The following is a 23,841-nucleotide window of genomic DNA, read 5'->3' on the forward strand; positions in this document are numbered from 1 at the left end:
TGTATCATTGGCGAATATAGTCTCCCATTTGGTGGGTTGTTTTTCATTTTATTGATGGTTTCCTTTGCTCTGCAAACTTTTTTTAGTTTCATGTAGTTCTATTTGTTTACTTTTCTTTTGTTTCCCTTGCCTGGGTGATATATCAGGAAAAACAATATTGCTACAAGAAATGTTCAAGGATGGCAGCATGGGTAAACAACTGTACTCATTGCCTCCCACAACCACATCAAAATTACAACTAAAATACAGAAAAACCATCATTCAGAACTGCCTGAAAGCTGGCTGAATGGAAGTCCTACACTAGAGAGTAAAGAAGAAAGCACGCTGAGACGGTAGGAAGGGTGGAGGTGTGGAACGGGCCGTTCGGACACCCACGTGTGCCTGTTTTTTAATTGGGAGGGAGATCGTCTCTGTGGAGGCTGCCTGTGAGGAGCAAGGGAGGGGGTCCCAGCCCCACACCAGAACCCTAGCCCAGGGCTCTAAAACTGAGAAGAACAGTCCCTGTAACTACAGGCTGTAAAAACTAGTGGGGATTGTGGCTGAGTGACACAGAGGCTGCTGGAGACCCAGGTGTTCCTCTTAAAGAGCCGGTCACAAACTTACTCAAACTCGAACCCAGGCACATATGGGGAGGAACTGGATTGTCTGGCATTGGGGCAGGAATTCGGCTTTCTTCCAGACAGGGGTGCTTGCAGGGGTCACTGTTCCTGTTCTGGGACCTCCCCTGTTGCAGGGCTGACTGGCAGCCATATCTGAGTTTCCATCAGCATGGCCCATACTCTTTTCTCTGCCCTGATGATTCCCTGAGCCCACCCCCCAGCTGTTTGCAGCAGCTTTTCCATATGAAAATAGCTGTCCTGCCTCAGGCTTCAGGCTTTGCTAAAATCTCTCGAACAAGCTGCAGCTGGTGCGAGCATGCCCCAAACCTACCAATAAAAGGCCCAAGACTCAGCACTAGCACCAGCCTGCCTTGCTTCACAGCTGGGCCTCACCCAGGCACTCCCAAGCTCAATACAAATAGCCATCTGCAGATCCCTCTATAGCTCCTGTCGGGTGGCCCTAGGCAGTAAGCTAACTTTGCACCACCCTGGAGGCCCAAAGCCAGTGACACGGTGGACAGCTTCAGACCATACCAGATTACAACGCTACACATCCATAAGCAACATTCATGGGGCAGACTTAGTGAGCACCAAAGGCCCACTGAAGCAAGTCCTGCTAGCACCTCTTCCATTGTAGATTCAGCTGGTCCTCACAGCCAACTGGCCTGAAGGCCAATTCCTCCCAGTGATGCCAATCAAGGCTCAACAAGACTGTGCACACAGCCCACACAGGGTGCACCTAGAATGCCCAGCTCAGGCGACTGGGGAGGGTGAGCCACTGAGCCTTACAGGACACCTATTACACAAGGCCAGTTGACCAATTCCAGGAGACATAACAGCTCTATCTAGTACATAGAAACAAATACAGAAAAGCAGCCAAAATGAGGAGACAAAGAAACATGTGTGCAAACTACTGGATCCAGAGTACAAACCAATGGTTGTAAGATTACTCAGGAATCTTAATGAGAGGTTCAAGCGACTTAGTGAGACTTTCAAGGATGTTAGTGAGAATGCCAAAGACATATATAAAGACCAGTCAGAAATTAAACACACACTAACTGAAATAAAGAATGATTTATAGAAATTCAACTGTAGAGGATTCTGAGATTAAAATCAACGACTTGGAATACAAGGAAGCAAAAAACACCCAGTTGGAAGAGCAAAAAGAAAAAATAATCCAAAAATATTAAGATGGTGTAAGGAGCCTCTGGGACAACTTCAAGTGTACCAACATTGCATTATGGGGGTGCCAGAAGGAGGAGAGCAAGATATTGAAAAACATGTTTGAAAAAATAATGACAGAAAAGTTCCTCTACCTGGTGAAATAGACTTACAAGTCCAGGAAGCAGAGAGAGTCACAAACAGGAGGAACCAAAGGGGCCCACACTAACACACATCATAATTATAATGCCAAGTGTTAAAGGGAGATCTTAAGAGCAGCAAGAAAAAAGCAGTTAGTTACCTACAAGGGAGCGCTCATACGACTGTCAGCTGATTTCTCAACAGAAACTTTGTAGGCCAGAAGGAATGACAAGAAATATTCAAACTGATGAAAAGCAAGCACCTACAACCAAGATTACCCAGCAAAGCTATCATTTATGATTAAAGGTCAGATAAAGAGCTTCACAGACAAGAAAAAGGTAAAGGAGTTCATCGCCACCAAACAAGTATTACATGAAATGTTGAAGGGTATTCTTTAAGAAGAGGAAGAAGAAGAAAAACGATAAAAAATATGAACAACAAAATGGCAATAAATACATACCAACAACTGAATCTAAAAACCAAAATAAACAAGAAATCTAATGAACAAAATAAGCTGGTGAATACAATGGTATCCAGAGGCATGGAAACAGGGAACACACTGAAGAATCTCAGAAGGAAGGGAGAAGGGGACGGGAAAAGTTTAACCAAAGATCTTATATACATACTAGTGACCCGGTGGACAGATTCGTGCACACTGAAAAGGAAATTACTCAGAAGGTGGCCAGTGGAGCGGGACTGGGCGAGATGGGCTGGACATGCTCTGGAGCCAACCTCTTACGGTCCCTCCCCAGAGTCTGCAGAGTGAGCGGGGTCCCTCTGGCAGGTGGGGCCCTTCGACCTGGCTTGCCGGGATCGGGCCAAAAACAGCTCTCTGACATCCCCCGAGGGGTCCTGTGCGAGAGGGCACTCTGCAAAGTTGCTGTCGTACAGGGTGTGGGACACAAATGCAAGTGTGCAGTAAACCAGATTCGGGGCCATCAGTGCCCCAGCATCAACATAACCCACAGTCAATGGTGGAATCACGTGGCCCCGCAAGGAATTGGGCTTCCTCCTCTCTGGTTTCAGGCTGCATCACCCGAGAACCATCTCTGTCAAGTCCCTGCAGCTCAGCAGCTCCTGCGTTGTGTTTGCCCCCTGGTGGTCAGTGTGCATCATAGCGACCAGTCAGACATTTAGCCTATTAGCCTTTTATATATATAACTAGGGGCCCGGTGCATGAAATTCGTGCACTGGGTGTGTGTGTGGGGGGAGTGTCCCTCAGCCCAGCCTGCCCCCTCTCACATACTGGGAGCCCTCAGGCGTTGACCCCCATCACCCTCCAATCGCAGGATCGGCCCCTTGCCCAGGCCTGACGCCTCTGACAGAGGCATCAGGTCTGGGCAGGGGACCCTCATTTCCCCCCATCACTGGCTCTGCCCCTTGCCCAGGCCTGATGCCTCGGCCAGAGGCGTAGACCCCCATCACCCTCCAATCGCCTGATCGGCCCCTTGCCCAGGCCTGACACCTCCGCCAGAGGTGTCAGGCTTGGACAGGGGACCCCCATCTCCCCCCGATCACTGGCTCCGCCCCCCGCCCAGGCCTGATGCCTCGGCCAGAGGAGTTGACCCTCATCACCCTCCGATCACCAATCACCGGATCGGCCCCTTGACCAGGCCTGAGGCCTCCGGCAGAGGTGTCAGGCCTGGGCAGGGGACCCCCAGCTCCCCGCAGTTACAGGCTCCGCTCCTGCCCCTGCAGGAAGCCTCTGGCCTAGGCGTCCGGCCCGGGCAGCGGGGACCTGCAGCTGCAGCGGCCCCGCGATCGTGGGCTCCGCTTTAGGCCAGGCAAGGGACCCCTAGCTCCCGGGACTGCCAGCTTCGACCGTGCCCAGCTCCCATCGCTGGCTCCACCCCTACTTCCTGTTATCACTGGCCAGGGCGGAAAAGGCGCCTGATTCTCCGATCATGGCTGGGGGGCAGGGCAAAGGCGGCCCCAGGGCCGCCTTTGCCCTGCCCCCCAGCTCTTAGCTCCCCCCTGGGTTTCTGATCACTGTCAGTGGCAGGGAGCTTCTTCCTGCTTTCCCTTTCGCCTCCCTGCATTGTGCCTACATATGCAAATTAACCGCCATCTTGTTGGCAGTTAACCGCCATCTTGTTGGCAGTTAACTGCCAACCTTAGTTGGCAGTTAATTTGCATATAGCCCTGATTAGCCAATGAAAAGGGTAGCTCGTACGCCAATTACCATTTTTCTCTTTTATTAGTGTTGAAAATATGCATTGTCAACACAGACAATAGGGTGTGAAGGCCTCAGGTGGGAACTGGGTGGAGAGAGACAATGGGTGGAAAAAGGGGGACATCTGTAATGCTCTCAACAATAAAGATTTTTAAAAATAAACAATAAAAACAAACCAATGGAAACAATAAATCAGGCCAATGGGACAAATGAAAAAATAAATTTTAAATCACACACAAAAAAATAAAGATGCTTAAAAAAAAAAAGTAATGTCCAAGATTTTACTGCCTTTATTTTCTTCTAGGATTTTTATAGTGTCTAACACAGGGGTCCTCAAACTTTTTAAACAGGGGGCCAGTTCACTGTCCCTCAGACCGTTGGAAGGCCGGACTATAGGTAAAAAAAAAAACTGAACAAATTCCTATGCACACTGCACATATCTTATTTTGAAGTAAAAAAACAAAAGGGGAACAAATACAATATTTGTATTTGCATGTGGCCCACGGGCTGTAGTTTGAGGACCCCTGGTCTAACACTTTAAGTCTTTAATTCATGTTAAATTTATGCTTGTGTATGGTGTAAGAAGGTGGTCTTAGTTTCATTTTTTTGCATGTATCTGTCCAGTTTTCCAACACCATTTAATGAAAAGACTGCCTTTCCCCATTGTATGTCTTTGCCTCCTTTATCAAATATTAATTGCCTATAAAGGCATGGGTTTATTTCTGGGTTACATTCTATTCCACTAATCTATATGCCTGTTTGTTTTTTTTACACTATTACAGATAGCCCCCATTCCCCTTCCCCTTTGCGCACCTCCACCCAGACTCATCACCTCTCCCCCTTGCCTTCACCACTCTGCTGTGTGTCTAGGGGCTATGTATATATGATCTCTGGCTATTGTCTAAACCTTCTTTTACTCAGTCCCTTTCCACCCCTCTCCTCTGGCCTCTGTCAGTATGTTTAATGTATATGTGCCTCTGGTTCTACTTTGTCCATCAGTTTATTTTGTTCATTAGATTCCTCACATTCCTCAAATAGGCTCTTTAACCCTTGCTCACTTTCTTCTCCTCTGGTACACCCCTATAAGTCTTCTTTTCTTTTTGCTGCTCTAATTGGGTATCTTTCTACATTGTCTTCCAAATGACTAATTTGATCCTCTGCTTCATGTAACCTACTTTTAATTTCTTCTAGTGTATTCTTCATGTCATATAAGGTTTTCTGCATATCCAACTGGTTCTTATTCAGAGTTTCTACGTCATTTTTCAGGGTGTTGTAGCTCCCACTAAGTTACTTGTATTTCTCATTAAGTTCCTGGAGATTACCTAATCTTTAAAATCAGTCCTCAAAATATCCTTCAAGATTGTTGAGACTTCTAAAGTTGTACTAAGAGCCCAACAAATCACACTGAGAACCAAATGATGGCATCAAGCCTGCAGTTTTTCAGCAAATTGAAAAACATATATAAATGTTACCTACTGTGTTCTAGGTGGTGGGGATACAAAACAGACAAAGCAATGAACAAAACAGGCAAAGCTATGTCCCCATAAAGCTAGTATTTTAGTGGGTGAAAACAGGCACAAAAATTAAGTTATAAAGTAACTAGAAGATAAATGCTCTAGAGAAAAATAAAGCAGAAAAGAATATCCTGTGGACAAAGAAAGCTTCACTGAAAAGATATTCCAGCAAAAAGATGGGATATTTCAAAATTTGCTTATTCAAAATAGTTTCTAAGCATGACAACACTTTAAGCATAACACTGAAAGTATTAAAAAGAGATATCTACTTAGACTCACAAATAAAAATTTAATATAAATAACTGGGTACAATTATTTTGCCAAGCAAATATAGTATGAACTATACTAAAACGGTGCCAGAAAGCTCTGAACGCTAACTCTTCAGTGTGTCCTATCTGACATTCCTCTGTAGGCCTGACTTTTCTTTTTGTGGTGGGAATGGCCACTGACAAGTATGCGTGAACAAAGCTTAAGGCGACTGTGGATGGTGATATTGTCAAATACTGCATCCTTTTCAGTAGGAAGATAATGATGGTGGCTTATCTCTTGCTCTCCCTTGCTCTCCTAAGGGTGAAGGTGGGGGGTAGTGTCAGACTTCACCTACAATCAACTGGAAATCGTGTTGTTGTTTCTTTAAAGATTTTTGATGGAACTGTTTCTAAAATGTATGTTTTGTAGCACTGAAAGACATTTAACCATTTTTACGATTCAAGGTCATTATTTCAAACACAAATATGTATTTCAGTCACACCATTAAACATATAAGTTAAGTACTTTCTCAGCAGGGTTTCTTACAACATAAGAGTCACTTTATGATAATCTTTGGTGGTGCCCGGCCAGTGTGGTTCAGTGGTCCAGCATCAACTTATGAATCAGGAGGTCAGGGTTCGGTCCTAGTAGGAGGTGTGCAGGAGGAAGCCACAATCAATGATTCTCTCTCATCATTGCTGTTTCTATCTCTCTCTCCCTCTTTCTTCTTCTCTGAAATCAATAAAAATATATTTTAAAAAATAATCTATGGCCCAACCGGCGTGGCTCAGTGGTTGAGCATCGGCCTAAGAATCAGGAAAGTCATGATTTGATTGCCTGTTGGGGCACATGCCTGGGTTGCGGGCTCAATTCCCAGTATGGAGCGTGCAGGAGTCAGCCCATTGATGATTCTCTCTCATCATCGATATTTCTCTCTCTCTCTCTCCCTTCTTCTCTGAAATCAATAAAAAATCTATGGTGACAAGTATGCTACAGAGGATTTTTGTATGATTAGTGTATTATAAATAAGGACCCAGATTTCCAACTCAAAACAGGGTCCTTTCTAAGTATATAAATTAGAATTTATCTTAGGAGACTAACAAATTTCCTCCTGAGGTAATCTACAGTACGTATTAGAAAAAATAAGTTAGTTTTTTGCTGCACAGTCCCTTGGTTAACAATAGTGGTTCGATCTGGTACCAGGAGGCTCAGGAAAATCTTAACAGAACATATATGTGGCATATGAAAAACTATCAATTCCCTGATAGAAGGATACTGACAATTGCAAAAGCTGAATTACATAAATAATAAAACACGCAACTCATGTTTAGAATACTCTAGCTGTAGCCATACTGTGTCATAAATAATTTCAGACAATCATTACTGGTTTGTAAAATGGTAACTAGCACAAGCTGCATCATAAAGTTATGGTGGGATATTTGTGTTTCCCCATCTGATCAAGTTCACTTAACAATATAAACAAAATGCAAGGAAATACAGTTTAACCTCAGTTTTGACACTGGTACAGATGAAACTTAAGTGAAAAGAATGGTGCATATCTGACAACTCCCACCTATTAAAAAGTATATGTGAACACATTCATATTCTCAACATTTACCTTTCTATTTAGCAGTTCTGAAAAATCCTATATAATAAAAGGCTAATATGCAAATTGTCCCCTCGACCGGGAGTTCAACTGGGGAGTTCAAGCAGGGGACAGGGCCGGCCAACCACCTGCAGCCCCACCCCCTGGTCAGCCCAGCCCGATCCAGACCCCACGTGTTCATGAATTCGTGCACCCAGCCTCTAGTAAGTATATAAGTGCTATGAACTAGAATAAAAGAATGCCCTCTAGTGGAAACAAATGTTTAAAAAATCACTGAAATAATACATTAAGTGATTTTTCTTTCTTAATTTTCTAAAATGAAACTAAAAGATTTACTTATTTATCATTTTTAAAAGAGGAAAAACCCAAAGGTTACTGTAGCTTTTTCTTTTGATTTAAAAGATTTTTTAGATACGGAATAAAGGGCAAGCTGTCAAAAAAAACCCAAAAAAGAACAGGAAATCAATCCCACCTGGAATTTGAAGGCCTGGGATTATATGGTATTTGCCACTGACAATTTATTTTGACTTCTAGATGCCTGTAATTTGGGGAGAAGGCCCTGTTTTGTGAAATATCTAAGTATTATCTTTTTAAGGGCTATGCACCTCTAATAATTGTGACTTTAAAAAAGTGTGTGTACATATATTATACTCTGTGCTATACAGTAATTTAATATTGAGAACTACACAGAGAATTATGCCACTCAAATAACTTTACAATGATAAAGGATAATTCCGAAAAAGAGGCTCTTTGCATTTAGGTGGTTGAAAAATCATGCAACCCTTTGAAAAGGATCTTAGATGAACAGAGAAGCAATTAAAGGAACTATTATAATTCTAGTCAATTTGGCTCAATGGATAGAACTTCGGACTGAAGGATCCTGGGTTCAATTCTGGTCAAGGGCATATGCCTGGGCTGCGGGTTCGATAACCATTAGGGGGTGTGCAGGAGGCAACTGATCAATCTCTTTCATCTCTGATGTTTCTATTTCTCTCTCCCTCTCCCTTCCTCTCTAAAATCAATAAAAATATATTTTAAGCCCTAACCTGGTCTGCAGACTGAAGGGTACCAGGTTCGATTCTGGTCAAGGGCATGTATGTATCTTGGTTGCAGGTTCCACCAGCTGCCCTGGTTGGGGTGCTTGCAGGAGGCAACCAATCGATGTGTCTCTCTTACATCAATGTTTCTCTCTCTCTCTGTCTCTCCCTCTCCCTTCCACTCTCTAAAAAATCAATGGAAAATATCCTCAGGTGAGAATTAACAACAACAACAACAAAAAATATATATATTGTTTTTTAAAAAATACTTTTTTAAAAAAAGGAACTATTATCTATTATAACTCAATAAAAAGCATAAGTAGCTAGAAATAAATGATGGCCAAAGGATATTTCTAGAAGCAAAATTGCTGGAGTAAGAAATCTAGGACAAATTTTATAATGTTTCACAAGATGGGAGCTTAGATCAATAGCAGTAGAGAGCCCCTTCCCCAGCTCTGTTAAAGAATCACAGGGAAATACAATCATGCCTTGCAAAGGTAAAGTAACTCAACAAGCTATTTTTTTTTAAAAGACTCTACTTAATTATTTTTAGAATTGAAATACATACACGTGTATTAAATGTACATGTAACTCTACACATTTTGGGTTTTTTTTGTTAACCCTCACCTGAGAATATTTCTCCACTAATTTTTAAGGGACAGTGGAAGGGAGGGGGAGAGACAAAGAGAAAGAAACATCACTGAAATGTGATCATCAATTGATTGCCTCCTGCAGGAGCCCTGACCAGGGCCGGGGATCAAGCCTGCAACTGAAGTACATGCCCTTGACCAGAATCGGGTTGACACTCTATCCACTGCACCAAATCAGGTAGGGCTATACATGTTTATATTTTAAAATCTATGCCATGTGGTTAAGAGAGACCCCCAAGATGAGAGAAAATTAAATTCGGTAGAGATATCTATACAAACATATTATTCAAGAAAAGGCCTATAATTTAAGAAATTCAGGGAGAGAAAGAAAAATGAGAAAAAGGGTATGCAATAGCTAGGGGAGGACAAAACCCAGAAGAAAGAGAACTGAGTAGCCGAGAGGAACATCAGAGTAGGGGAAAGCCTGGAGACACTTGGTAAGCAGGTTTTGTGGTATGTGTGCTCTTTACAATTAGCAGATCGACTTGCCCGAAACTCTTACACATTTACCTGGCAATTTAAAACTAATTTCTCTGTACTGGATCTCAGCTTTTTCACTCTTACTTTATTGTTTTCAGGTGGAATTCTACAAGTTTTGTGACATGTAACAATACAGAGCATCCATCTATCCCAGCCGTGGGCAAACTACAGCCCACGGGCTGGATCCTGCCCGTTTGAAATGAATAAAAAAAGAAAGAAAGAAAAAAAAAAAGACCGTACCCTTTTATGTAATGATGTTTACTTTGAATTTATATTAGTTCACACAAACACTCCATCTATGCTTTTGTTCCGGCCCTCCGGTCCAGTTTAAGAACCCATTGTGGCCCTCGAGTCAAAAAGTTTGCCCACCCCTGATCTATCCTTTCATTACTTATTAAATATCTCTACTATGTGCCAGGATATAGCAATGAACAAAATTGTTTTCTGGGGATAAAGCAATGAGTGAAAATCTTTGCTACATAGATCTAATACTTTAGCTATATTAATAACAACTTCCATCAGTATTCATTGTGTGCCAGATAAGTTATATATATATTACTTTATTAATCTTGGCAACAAGTCATGAGGTAGTTTGGAAAGCGTGATAAAACTTTTTTCCTGGATATGGATGATCCAAAGTCAGTTTAAATCTGCCCAACAAAATACATAAAAAGGCAGGGTTGGACATTATATTTAGTGAGTTCCTTATGCATTTTGTCAAAGAGGTAAGTTTAATTAATCTCTAAAAGTTTTCAGTGTAAAGAAAGTTGGTGCATTTCAGAACTGGTTTGCTTGGTTGTGAAGAACTGGTCTACGCTCTTATTTTGTAGAAATGCATCTCTGACCTGGAAACAGAACCTGTCTTAGTAACAATGGACTTGCTCATTAGCAAGCTTAGCAACAGCTTTTGAGAGCCTCTTATCTGGAAGTAGAGAAGCTTCTATATTACTCAATCTAATAATCAGCCATGATTAGAATTGATCTAACACATAAAATGAAGGAAGAGGAGGTATGTAAGGAGTGCCTGGAACAAAATAAGAATTAAACGAATGAATGAATGAACGAAGTGAATGGAAAGGGAAGGGGACATTTTCCAAGAGTATTTACTGTAAGTAGGTACAGGCACTTCACTGTAATATCTAAGGTAGTTATGTCTTATGTATTAACTTTATTTCAGGATAATCAACAGTGTGTTAAAATATTTGTTACAAAAAAAATTTGTTACAAAAATAAACGAGGCACTGGATCTGATCAGGTTGAGAATCACTAATTTAGTGTATCTTTATCAGCATTTCTTGAAAACGGAACAGAATTGAAAATTATCAGAGTAGATGGCAAATCATTATGATACTGCTTCACCAAACTTCTGTCCCCATTATGTGTCTTTTCTAGATGCTATAAAATGTATTTCTTGCTTTAAGTCAACGCCAAATAAATTTGCAAGCCACTGTTAAAGTACTCCCCCAATAACTAGACATACCATTGGTCAACAATTCTCCTACAAGGTCCCTCATACTCTCTTCTCCTTCTCTCCTGGGCTCTCAGTCTTACCCTGTGATCTATTTCCCACACCCATGTCCTCTTCTTCTCTTTAAAGCATATGCTTTCACCACCCACTTCCCACATATGTATGCCTTCAAGACATTCCCTGAATTTTACCTTTTCTGTCTTAAAAGCAAGCAAATAAGCAAAAAGCTATGAGCATGGCACTTAAATCCAAAAACGTGGTCTGTTAAGGCATGATGAAATCCAGAATGCATAAAGGAAAGGCAGAGATATGCTGACAATAACACAAAAATCTTTTGGAGAATCCAAGACACCATATACAAAGCAAATGCGACTGGGGGAAAAACTCCTACAATATAAAAAAAAGGTTAAGAAGGGAAACAATCAGGAGGAAACATGCAATTCTTTTTTTTCTTTTAAATATATTTTATTGATTTTTTACAGAGAGGAAGGGAGAGAGAGAGAGAGTTAGAAACATCGATGAGAGAGAAACATAGATCAGCTGCCTCCTGCACATCTCCTACTGGGGATGTTGCCCGCAACCCAGGTACATGCCCTTGACTGGAATCGAACCTGGGACCCTTCAGTCCGCAGGCCGTTGCTCTATCCACTGAGCCAAACCAGTTTCGGCAGGAAACATGCAATTCTATGAGGCAAAAAGTGAGTGCAACAAAAAAATTACATAAAAATGAAGTTAAAGCCACATACTTATGACCCAGCAAATCTCATTTCCAGATATAAATTATTTCATGAATTTAAATAAATTTTAGAGTCTCTTAGGTTTTCCAGGTATAAAGTATTGTTAGCAAAAAGATATGTTTTTAGCTCCTATTTTCAAATGTCTATTTATAGTGACTATTTGATTTCCTAAAAAGGGTGACATTACTTCTGAGAAGGCCTTTTGAAAATTTTTGTTGTCACAATGACTGGCTGTCACCTTGACATTTGGGAGGTCAATGCCAGGGACTCTAGAAATATGCAGTGTGATTAAAAATATTACACAATGAAGAACTGTCTTCCACCTTTTCCATGACTTCCAAATGTCCCAACAGAAAAACCTGTTTGTAGTTATTTGAACTTAGAAGCTAACTCAATTTTACATAGAGGTACTAAGTACTTTTGCATGATTTTAACACACACTGAAATCACCAATAACACATTTGTCTGGGTAAATTGTTTAGAACTTGACACCATTGTTCAGAAAAAAACAGCATGGATGGCAACAATGTTTAAGGTATCTGAACTGCCAACACAACTTGTCTGTTATGGATTTGCATTTGGACCTGTCACACTCATAGTGATTCTGTATATAGGCACAAGTATCTTCATTATTTCTTCTAATATAATTATGCCTGAACATTCACATCTAAAGACATATTGTTATATTCTATACTATAGGCCCGGTGCACAAACATTTGTGCACTCGGTGCACTCAGGGGGGTCCCTCAGTCTGGCCTGTGCCCTCTCACAGTCTGGGACCACCTGCTGGGGGGGATGACCACCTGCTGGTTTAGGCCCGCTCCCTGGGGAATTGGGCCTTAGCTGGCAGTCAGATATCACTCTGGGAGCCTGGGAGCCCTCGGGGGATGTCCACTCACCAGTGGGGAGCAGCCTAAGCTGCAGTCTGACATCGTTAGCGCTGCTGAGGAGGCGGGAGAGGTTCCTACCACCACCGCTGTACTGGCAGCTGTCAGCCTGGCTTGTGGCTGAGCAGAGCTCCCCCTGTGGGAGCATACTGACCACCAGGGGGCAGCTCCTGCATTGAGCGTCTGCTCCCTGGTGGTCAGTGTGTGTCATAGTGACCAGTTATTCCCAGTCGTTCTGCTGTTAGGGTCAGTTTGCATATTACCCTTTTATTATATAGGATTGTTTCATTTTTATGTTTCCTTTTCCTTTATGTTAAAGCATATAGTGATTTCTTTAAAATATATGAATAAGAGTTCTTTACAAAAAAATTCCAATGAATAAACACAGAAAAAATTATAACAGTTGGGAAATCAACATCTTGTAACCACCATGAAACAACAGATCTAGGCAGCTTACATCAGTGACTGCCAAAGGAGGAACAGGCTGACATTAGAACCGACTGAGACAACCAGACATTATGGGCCTCTCAATGTGATATGGTAAAGAAGATTATGAAAAATTCTTACCAATACAAACATCTGAATCAAGCTTCTAGAACTGAGTAGCACTTAAAAGATATATGGGGAATGAAAGGGCATGTTAAAATGGCATCATAAAAATGCAGGCCAGAGTGGTGGAAATAGTATCAAAGAAATAATCCAGTTTCTTCAACAAATAAATTAACTTTTAAAAGTGGGAGGGCTGTTACAAATTAATGTATTTTAAAGGACATGCCAACCAAATGGAATGTGTAGACCTTGTTTGGATCCTGATTTTAACAAACTAACTTTAAGAAAACATTTTTTGAGATAATTAGGAAATTGAACTAGACATTAGATAATAAAAAATTAATGTTAATTTTGTGAGGTGTGATAATGATATTGTGGCTAGACACACACACAGGGTAAAATAATATGCAGGTCTGGGATTTGCTTTAAAATATTTAAACCCCTAAAAGGAAGGCGGCATATAATTGATATTAAAATGATAAATGTTGATGTACTGAAAATAGGTAATAGAACAGGGAGAATATTAATAACTGTGTTAATCTCAGTTAATTTTTTAAAAATGTATTTTTGTTGATTTCAGAGAGAGGAAGGGAGAGAAACAGAGATAGAAACATCAATGAGAGAGCAGCATTGATCAGCTGCCTTCTGCACTCCCCCTATTGGAGATCTAGTTGTGACTTCCTGGTTCATGGACCGACACTCATCCACTAAACCACATTGGCTGGGCAATCTCAGTTAATTTTTAAAAGAAAATCTTAGAACAGGTTAATAAAGAGATACAGAATCATCTCCTCACGCCTCTCTTTACTCTAGGTTACCACTAACTTGTGGATCAACACTCTCTCTGAACTATCCAATCAGTGATGAATTTCTCTTACATCACCATCCAATACATTTATCCTGTCCACAGGACATTAATAATCTTTGTCTGATATACCCTAATAAAAGAAAGATACACGTTGATATACCAAATTAGGAGCCCAATAAAAAAAAGTTAAGATTGGTATGCTTGGTTTTAGTATATCATCTATGGATCCTAATTCACTGTTACCTTTCATGGGCCTTTCTCCTTAGCAAAAATGTTGTTTTCCCCCCCACTACTCTCAAATTCTCCCATGTTTTCCTAGCTTGGCCACCTTATTACATACTGGTTTCTGCCCACTCCATTGGTCTGGAATGTCTATCTACTTCTGTTCTATCCAGGCAAGTCCCTTTTCCACAGACGCCTTTTCCTCAGTGCCCTTGCCTTCATCTGAACACTTAGATGCTTGGCATATCAGACAAGGAAGAGACTATGCATAGCTTTCAGTGTCCAATAATTTTAAGTAGGTAAGCCTTTTAGTATCTCCTGTATTTTTATAATTCCTTCCCCATTAGAATACAAATTCCTTGAGGTTAAGGATCATATCTTAGGTAAGGAAATATAGCTTGTAATTGTTAGCATGTAAATTATATGCAAAGTATTTGGAAGTACAGTAAACAGTTGTTTTTCTATACCCAAGATGAGAATAATAAAGTTGGCTCAAACTATATGCCAGGCATTATTCTAAACATTTTATATACTAGAGGCCTGTTGCAGGAAGATTCCTGCAAGAATAGGGCTTACTGCGGCCGGAGCGAAGCAACTCAGAAAAAAGTTGAGCAAACAGGCAAATTTTACCTGCTGCAAAAGTCTAGCCTTAGAGTATCTATAAACTAGTAAACTCTCCCTGAGCCTGCAGTGTTGGGTCACTTCAGCCCAAAAGTATACACAGTAGAAAATAGGCTGGAGTAAAAGCCATGGGATTTGGCCTGGCCAGCATAGCTCAGTGGTTGAGCATCAACCTATGAACCAGGAGAGGTCACATTTCAATTCCCAGTCAGGGCACATACCCAGGTGTGGGCTACATCCCCAGTAGGGGGTTTACAGGAGAGGATTCTCTCTCATCATTGACGTTTCTGTCTCTCTTTCTCTCCCTTTTCATATTTAAAAAAATATATTAAAAAAAAAAAAGCCATTGGGCCCTAGCTGGTTTGGCTCAGTGGATAGAGCATTGGCCTGCGGACTAAAGGATCCCAGGTTTGATTCCAGCCGGGGGCACATGCTCGGGTTATGGGCTCGATTCCCCCTAGTAGAGGGGTACAGGAGACAGCCAACCAATGATACTCTCTCATCATTGATGTTTCTATCTCCCTATATCCCTTCCTCTCTGAAATCAATAAAAAAAATATGTATTTTTTAAAAAGCCATTGGATTGAATTCTAGTCCTGACACTGATCTCAAGTAATATGACTGAGCAGCCTTTCCAGACCACAATTTTATTTGGAAAAAAAAGGAAGAAGGCTGATTTTCTTCTAGACCAAAAGGTCTATTATCCTATCTTCCTCTTGATTTTATTGGTGAGAATAAAACTAAAATGAGCTGATTCATTATCAGGCTGCCAGAATGGCCTAATTCTCACAGTGAGCTCTGCTGGTCGGTACCTCTATCCCGGCAGCACTGGCACAGGAGCCACACTGGGCTTTCTACATCTGTGAGCTCTCTTTTCTGCTATTTTGGTAAAAAGACAAGACCCCCCCAAAAGACATTTACCTGCTAAATTATTTGGGGAACTCAAGCACAATCAACTAGAGAAAGAGCAACATAATCACATCAAGTCTAGATCCCTGATATTCAACCAACCAAATTCTAGTTTATTCATCCATATGGCGTATACATCGCCACTTGAACATCTGACATCCCTAACCTGTTAGTCTGAAACAGAACTCTTGATCTCCACACCCCCCAAATGCTCTGCCCCTCCTCCTGCCTTCCCCATCTCAGTAAGTGGTCTTCTTCTCACCTACTTACTTTCACCTACACTATAATATCAAGTCCTGCTAGCTCTACATTCAAAGAATTAAATTAAAATGCCTCTCACCATGGCCTGTAATGGCCCATTTAATCTGGACCCAGTCTTTCCCTACCTCATCTTCCCTACTTCTCTTTGCCTCATCAGCTCCAACCACTCCATTCCTCCAAGAACCTTTTTTCTTATCCAGGCCTTGTATACCTGATGAAGTCTCTGCTTGAGAGTAGTCACCTTCTCTGCAAGATCTTCCTGACCATCCTCTTAAAAAGCCACACAAACCATTCCTTCTCCTTCTATCTATTCAATCCTTATTCCCTGCTTTATTTTCTTCAGAATTTTACCACTAGCCAACATTATATTATGTTTCTTTTCTGTTCTCCCCTCCCCCATTAAAATGTAAGTTCTACAGTAAGAACTTCCTCTTACTCTTTTTCATTACTCTATCCCCAGTTTCAACAATAGTGCCTGGCACAGTGTTTGCTGAATGAATAAATTTTCCTATCCTCTAGTTATCTGCCCAACCCTACATGAAATAACTGCTAGAGATGCCTTAGCTATGGATATCTCCTTCCCTTCCCAGCTAAATCTTTAGGTAGTGTTTCCAATCTCTCATGTTCATTCAGGACTTAACACACTGAAATCTGGGCTCTAGTCCACTCCTTTGAAAGTGCTCATTAGGTTCCACAACCTTCCTGATTTCAACAGCCCCAGCCAATGAACACTTCATTCCTTATCTTCTTGACCTTTCTGCAGAAAAACTGACAATATCCTCCTTCCGGCAAATCACCTTCCTAAACTTCAAAGCAATACTCTCTCCTGGTTCTCCTCCTACTCTCCAGGCTGTCCCCATTCAGTCAGTGCCCTGCTCCTTTAATGTTGTGTTCCCAAGGGTTTAAAGATCAGTCTCCTCTTCTCAATCCACATGTTCTCACCATCACTGAGCAATCAACTCTACTACTATAGATTCATCTTCTTAGCTCAGACATCTTCCTCCTAAATTCCAGACCCACATATTCAACTGCCACTGGACACCTCTACCTGGATGTCCCATAGATACCTCAAATCCAGTATGTTGAAAATGGAAAGTCACTTCTCTTTTCCCTGCTTCCTACCCTTAATACATGCTTCCCTGCCCTTGATAAACATCTTGATAAATGGTAGTGACCAAGCAATCAAGCCAAAACCCTAAGTTTTCCTAGACATTGTTCTTCCTCAATCCCTATGCCTAATCAGTCACCAAATATATCTCCTATTTGTACCCACTACAGCAACTGTCTTACCTTATGCTCATTTACCTGTCCCCCCTCCTCCTTGTAAGTCCATCCTTCAGATGCCAAATTTCCCATGGCCTCCACTCAAAGGACACTCTTTCTGTTCATGGAATACCCTCCCCCCGACACCACCTAGCCAGCAATCTATCAACTCCAAGCTCAAATGCATGACTTCTTTTAGGATGCCTTCATGAATTCACCCATGAAACTGAGAAGCCTCCCACATCTATTCTTCCACTATACCTTTTAAGTATAAACTTCTTATAGTTCTTATTTCACTGTATTATAATCACCTGTCTCATCTCAGAGGGTTGGAACCCTCTGTTTTTTTGTCTCCAGTCTCCAACACAATGTCTCCACACAGAAAAGGTATTCACTATATAGTAAGTGAAAGATTAAAGCAGGGGTCAACAAACCATGGCCCACCACCTGTTTTTGTACAGCCTACTAGCTAAGAATACTTTTTAGGAAAGGAAATTCTAAAGAATAATATTCGGTAAGGCCTGAAAATTACATGTAATTCAAATTTCAGTGCCCATAAACAAAGGTTTATTGGATCATAGCCATCCATACTCACCTGTGTATGTTTAGTCTTATGGCAGCTTTCATGCCACAACAGCAGAGTGGAAGAGTTGCAACAGAGACCATATGGCCCACAAAACCGTGAGCGCTATCTAGCTCTGCACAGAAGAAATGTGCTAACCTTTGCATGAAATGGAAGTGAACATGGGCTTTGGTTTTTGACAGAATTAATTCAATTCCTGGTTTTACCATTTACTATTTTTATGACCGAGGACAAATAACCTAACCTCTGAGACCCAATTTTTTATTTGGTAAAATGGGAAAACATCTTGTTGTTTTAAAATTTTACTAAGCCCTTTGAGGACCATTGCTGTAGAAACCAGTCTATAAAGAGCCAGGTACAGAGTATGGCCAGGGTCTGAATCACCGCTGTATCACAAATCATGTGACTTTTGGCAAGGTACTCAATTTCTCAGTGCATCAACTTCCTCATCTGTAAAACTGGGATAATAATATGTATCTCAAAGGACAGCTGCAAGAATGAAATGAGTTGGCACATGTGAAATGCTGAACATTTAATGCCTGTCAGGTAGTAAGCACTCAATATATAGTACTACTAGAGGCCTGGTGCACAAAATTAGTGCACAGGTAGAGTGCCTAGGCCTGGCTGACCATCAGGGCCAATTGGGGCCTTCTGGCTGCTGGCCAAGCCTCCCTTCCCCGGCTGCTGGCCGGGACCTTCCTTCGTTCCATACCGAGCCCTGGTAATCAGTGCACGTCATAGCTAGCGATCGATCTCCCAGTTGAACTCCAGTGGAAACAATTTGCATATTAGGCATATATATATATATATATATATATACACACACACACACACACACACACACACACACACACACACACACATACACTAGAGGCCCGGTGCACAAAAATTTGTGCACTTGGGGGGGGGTGCCCTCAGCCCAGCCTGCGCCCATTCACAGTCCAGGACTCCTTGGGGGATGTCCACATGTCGACTTAAGCCCACTCATCAGGGGATCAGGCCTAAGCTTGCAGTCAGACATCCTTCTAGCAGCCAGGGAGCCCTCGGGGATGTCCGACTAAAGGCTTAGGCCCCCAAGGGATCAGGTCTAAACTGTTAGTTGGACATTCTTAGTGCTGCCACGGAGGTGGGAGAGGCTCCTGCCACCACCACTACGCTGGCCAGCCATGAGCCAGCTTCTGGCTGAGCGGCACTCCCCATATGGAAGTGCACTGACCACCAGGGGGCAGCTCCTGCATTGAGCATCTGCCCCCTGGTGGCCAGTGCACATCACAGCAACCGGTCATTCTGCCATTCAGTCAATGTGCATATTAGCCTTTTATTATTATTATATAGGATGTCCCTATTTCCCCCCTTTTATCCCCTCTACCCAGCTCTTGCCCTCCACTTCTCTCTGGACATCACCATACTGTTGTCTGTGTCCATGGGTTGTGCATATATTTTCTTTGGCTAATCCCTTCTTTAAATTCACTTCTTTAAATTTTTATTTTCAGATAAATGCTTATAACTGCACTATTATATATTTTCTATTATATCATTTAGAATTAAGGTATTTTTTAATTGAACCCTTGTAAATTTTAGCACAATTTAATAAATTATGCTAGAAGCAATTAGATTTTTCATGTAATGCAGATACATTTCAATTATTTTATTAATTTTTAATTTTTTAATATTTTAATTTGAAATATCATCATACATGTAAAAACACTATAAAATACTACAGCATATTATATGTACCCTTCACCCAATTTCTTAGGTGTTAATAATTTAAACATAACCATTATACAACTAACAGAATTTGGAATATATTTTTCTTATAATCTCTTTAATGTTACTTAATCCATTTACTTTGTTTTTGTTAATCTTCACCCAAGGATATTTTTCCATTGAATTTTAGAGAGAGTGAAGGCAAAGGGAGAGACACATTGATTGGTTGCCTCCTGCACATGCTTTGATAGGAACTGGGGATCAAGCCAGCAACTGAGGTACATGCCCTTGACTGGAATCGAACCTGTGACCCTTCAGTCCACGGGCTAATGCTCTATCCACTGAGCAAAACAGGCTACAGCTTAATTCATTTACTTTTAATCTATATGTGTCTTTATACTTAAAGTGGTTTTTGTTTTTGATTCACCCTCATAATCTGTCCTTTAATTGGTGCATTTATGCCACTGACTTTCAGAGTGCTTACTGATAGAGTTACTGCCATATCAGGTGGCTTCTGGGGCTTCTGGGTCCCACCCTGCCTTGCCTTTTTTTCCCTCTTTTTTTCTAAGACATTTCAATTCATTTAAAAGAAGCCAATATACAGGATATAAAGGGTATGATATTTACAACAGTACAGTAAATAGGTTGGTTTCCCGGTAGGATCCGTAGTCTTTCAGTGAGTATTAACCCCCTTTCCCCTTGATGCTCGACCCAGCTGGCAGACAAACAGCAACAGTGGGGTGGGATGGGACTGCAGGATAGAAAGTCTCCCTGAAGGGATTAAAAAATCACATAGATGCTAAAATGTCCACGAAGGGGTCTTGGGGGTAAGGGGTGCCTCTGCCTCATTCCTTTGAGGGCTTCGCAGCAGGAATGCTGAGGGATTTGCCCCAAACTAACACACGGCCCACTCTGAGCCTATAAATGTTTCACCCATGGAATATTCCCTTCCCGAGAGAATCAGCCCTAATCCCTCAGCCAGGGCCTGGAGGAACAGCCCAGGCCGTGGGCACAGCCAGGACTGCGGACATTTCATGGCTTTTCCACTCCCACTCCAGTTGCTTAACAACTCTGCACTGCTCCCCTCGCCAACCTCCCCCGTCACCCCATCAGGGCACCGTGCACAGGAGGGGACACTGGTTTTCCCATGCACATTGGGAACTGGCTGTTTCTGTTTTCTGGAGTAAAAAGGTTCCTGTGGGTGGGGTAACGTCTCTGCTTGGCAGGAAGTTCTGAAACAGAGCCACTGACCACACCCACCTTCTCTGAGAATGGAGCAGCTCCTGCCCTCAGAGCTCATCTCTCCAGCAGAACTGAAGGGAAGACCATGTGTACCCTTCTGTCCCTCACCCTTCACATGCTCAGAACCATCAGCGTCTTACTTCCTAATTCCTATCATTGTATTTCATTAGTTCCATACTGTTTTACTAATCCTGAATCTAAACAGATTGGTTCAAAAGGAGATCCTTCTATTTTTAAAGAAGCTGGGGCTTCTGGGGGTGGGCCTTGCCTTGCAGCCCCAGACCTGCTGATGGGAGATTCCCGGGCCGCAAGGCAAGACCCGCTGCTGGGGCTTTTGGGGGCGGGCCTTGCCTTGCAGTGCTGGACCTGCTGATGGGAGGTTCCCAGGCTATAAGGCAAGACCCACTGCGGGGGCTTTTGGGAGCGGGCCTTGCCTTGCAGCCCCAGACCTGCTGATGGGCGGTTCCTGGGCCGCAAGGCAAGACCCGCTGCTGGAGCTTCTGGGGGCGGGCCTCGCCTTGCACCCCGGATCCGCTGATGGGTGGTTCCCGGGCCGCAAGGCAAGACTTGCTGCTGGGGCTTCAGGAGGCGGGCCTTGCGGCCCGGGGCGCTTAGCTAAGAACCCCACCCCCCCCCCCCTTTGCTCGCCTCGCCTGCCTTCACTCGCTGCTCCTGTCCTGGGATAGCTGGCTTCACTCCATCGCTTGGTGCCTACGTATGCAAATTAACCACCATCTTTGTTGGCACTTAATTTGCATATCACCCTGATTAGCCAATGGTAAGCGTATCGGAGGTACGGTTAATTACCCTATTTGTCTTTTATTAGATAGACAAATCTAATACACACACACACACACACACACACACACACACACACACACTGAGTGGCCAGATTATGATGACCTGACGTTTGTAGGCAAATTAGCTATAATTTCGCACTGAAGTTGCTAGAGGGCCAGACCATTATAAACAGGGAAGCAGGTTGTTTACCACAACAGTAGAAGTGATTTTCTGAAGATATGGGTAAACAACGCGATTTAACAGCCTTTGAATGTGGGAGATACACACACACACACACACACACACACACACACACAGACACACACACACACACATTGAGTGGCCAAATTAGTATGACCACCCCATCAGTACTTCGTTGGGCCACCTTTTGCCTTCAATACTACGGCGATTCTTCTTGGCATTGACTCCACTAGATGTTGAAAGGTGATGTGAGGAATCTGATACCATGCCTGATGAATAGCACTGTCCAGTTCTGTGAGATTTGATGGTTGTGGAACCAGCTGCCTGATGGCTCTTTTAACTTCGTCCCACAAATGCTCAATTGGATTGAGATCTGGTAATTGTGGGGGCCACCTAAGCAAGGTAAAGTCTCCCTCATGTTCCTGAAACCACTCCTGCACCATACGAGCACGGTGGCATGGAGCATTGTCTTGTTGGAAGAAGCCATCTCCATTGGGATACGCCATCAACATGATAGGATGAACTTGATCAGCAAGATACTTAGGTATGTAGTACTATTCAGATGTTGTTCCACACGAATTAAAGGGCCCACATCATGCCAGGAAAACATGCCCCAAACCATAACACTGCCCCCACCAGCTTGAAGAGTTGTACTCATGCATGTAGGGTGCTTGCTTTTCATGCTATTTCCGCCAAATTCTCACTCTGCCGTCTGCATGATGCAACTGGAAACGTGATTCATCGGACCACATGAGTTTTTTTCCAATGCTCAACTGTCCAATCCTTGTGTTCCAATGCAAATTGGAGACGTTTTATCTTGGTAACTGCAGACAGCAAAGGTGTTCGAACAGGCCTTCGGCTTCCATATCCCATACGATGCAGTGTATGGTTAATTTGCCTACAAACGTCAGGTGGTCATAATAATCTGGCCACTTACGTTCGAATATATCCCACGTTCAAAGGTTGTCAAATCACGTTGTTTACCCATATCTTCAGGAAAAAAGTCACTTCTACTGTCGTGGTAAACAACCTGCTTCCCTATTTATAATGGTCTGGCCCTCTAGCAACTTCAGCATGAAATTATAGCTAATTTGCCTACAAACGTCAGGCGGTCATAATAATCTGGCCACTCAATGTAGGTCAATATAGCAGACACTTGATCAATATTAGTTTCTCCCCTTCTCACGTCTTCATCTTCTCTACCTTCCATCTCTATTCAAAGAAGGTTTCATCTAGGCAGATGCCGCCGCCCCGGAGCCGCCCATGACCAGTCCTTGGGCTACATCTCCTTCAAACTGTTTGCAACAAAGTTCCAAAGATAGCAGAAAACTTCCGTGCTCTGAGCACTGGAGAGAAATAAAGGTTCCTGCTTTCACAGAATTATTCCGGGATTTGTGTGCCAGGGTGGTGACTTTACACGCCATCATGGCACAGGCAGCAAGTTCATCTATGGGGAGAAATTTGAGGATGAGAACTTCATCCTGAAACATACAGGTCCAGGCATCTTGTCCACGGCAAATGCTGGACCCGACACAAACAGTTCCCAGTTTCTCATCTGTGCTGCCAAGACTGAGTGGTTGGATGGCGAGCATGTGGTCTTCGGCCAGGTGAAAGACGGCATGGATATTGTGACAACCATGGTGCACTTTGGGTCCAGGAATGGCAAGACCAGCAAGAAGATCACCACTGCTGACTGTGGACAACGCTAATAAATTTGACTTGTGTTTTATCTTAACCACCAGACCATTTCTTCTGTAGCTCTGGAGAGCACCTCTTCAGCCAGATTTGCTTGGAAAATATATATAAAAGCCTAAGCGACCGGCTGATAGCTATGACACCCACTGACCACTAGGGGAAGAAGTTCAATGCAGGAGCGGAAACCACACGCATGGAAACATGGAACTGATGAATCTCAGAGGGAAGGGAGGAGCGGGGAGGACAGGAAGAGATTAACCAAAGATCTTATATGCATACTACAGGCCCAGTGCACAAA

General features: G+C 42.6%; 1 protein-coding gene and 1 pseudogene across 1 annotated transcript in view; one reads left to right on the top strand and one right to left on the bottom strand.

Annotated features, from left to right (window-relative positions):
- The window catches only part of KCMF1 (potassium channel modulatory factor 1), a 72,475-nt gene that overhangs the window by 33,040 nt on the left and 15,594 nt on the right, over positions 1-23,841 (bottom strand). The window lies entirely within an intron of this gene.
- LOC132213873 (peptidyl-prolyl cis-trans isomerase A-like) lies at positions 188-23,603 on the top strand (annotated as a pseudogene).

Source organism: Myotis daubentonii, chromosome 12 (genome assembly GCF_963259705.1).
Source record: "Myotis daubentonii chromosome 12, mMyoDau2.1, whole genome shotgun sequence".
Taxonomy (NCBI): Eukaryota; Metazoa; Chordata; class Mammalia; order Chiroptera; family Vespertilionidae; genus Myotis; species Myotis daubentonii.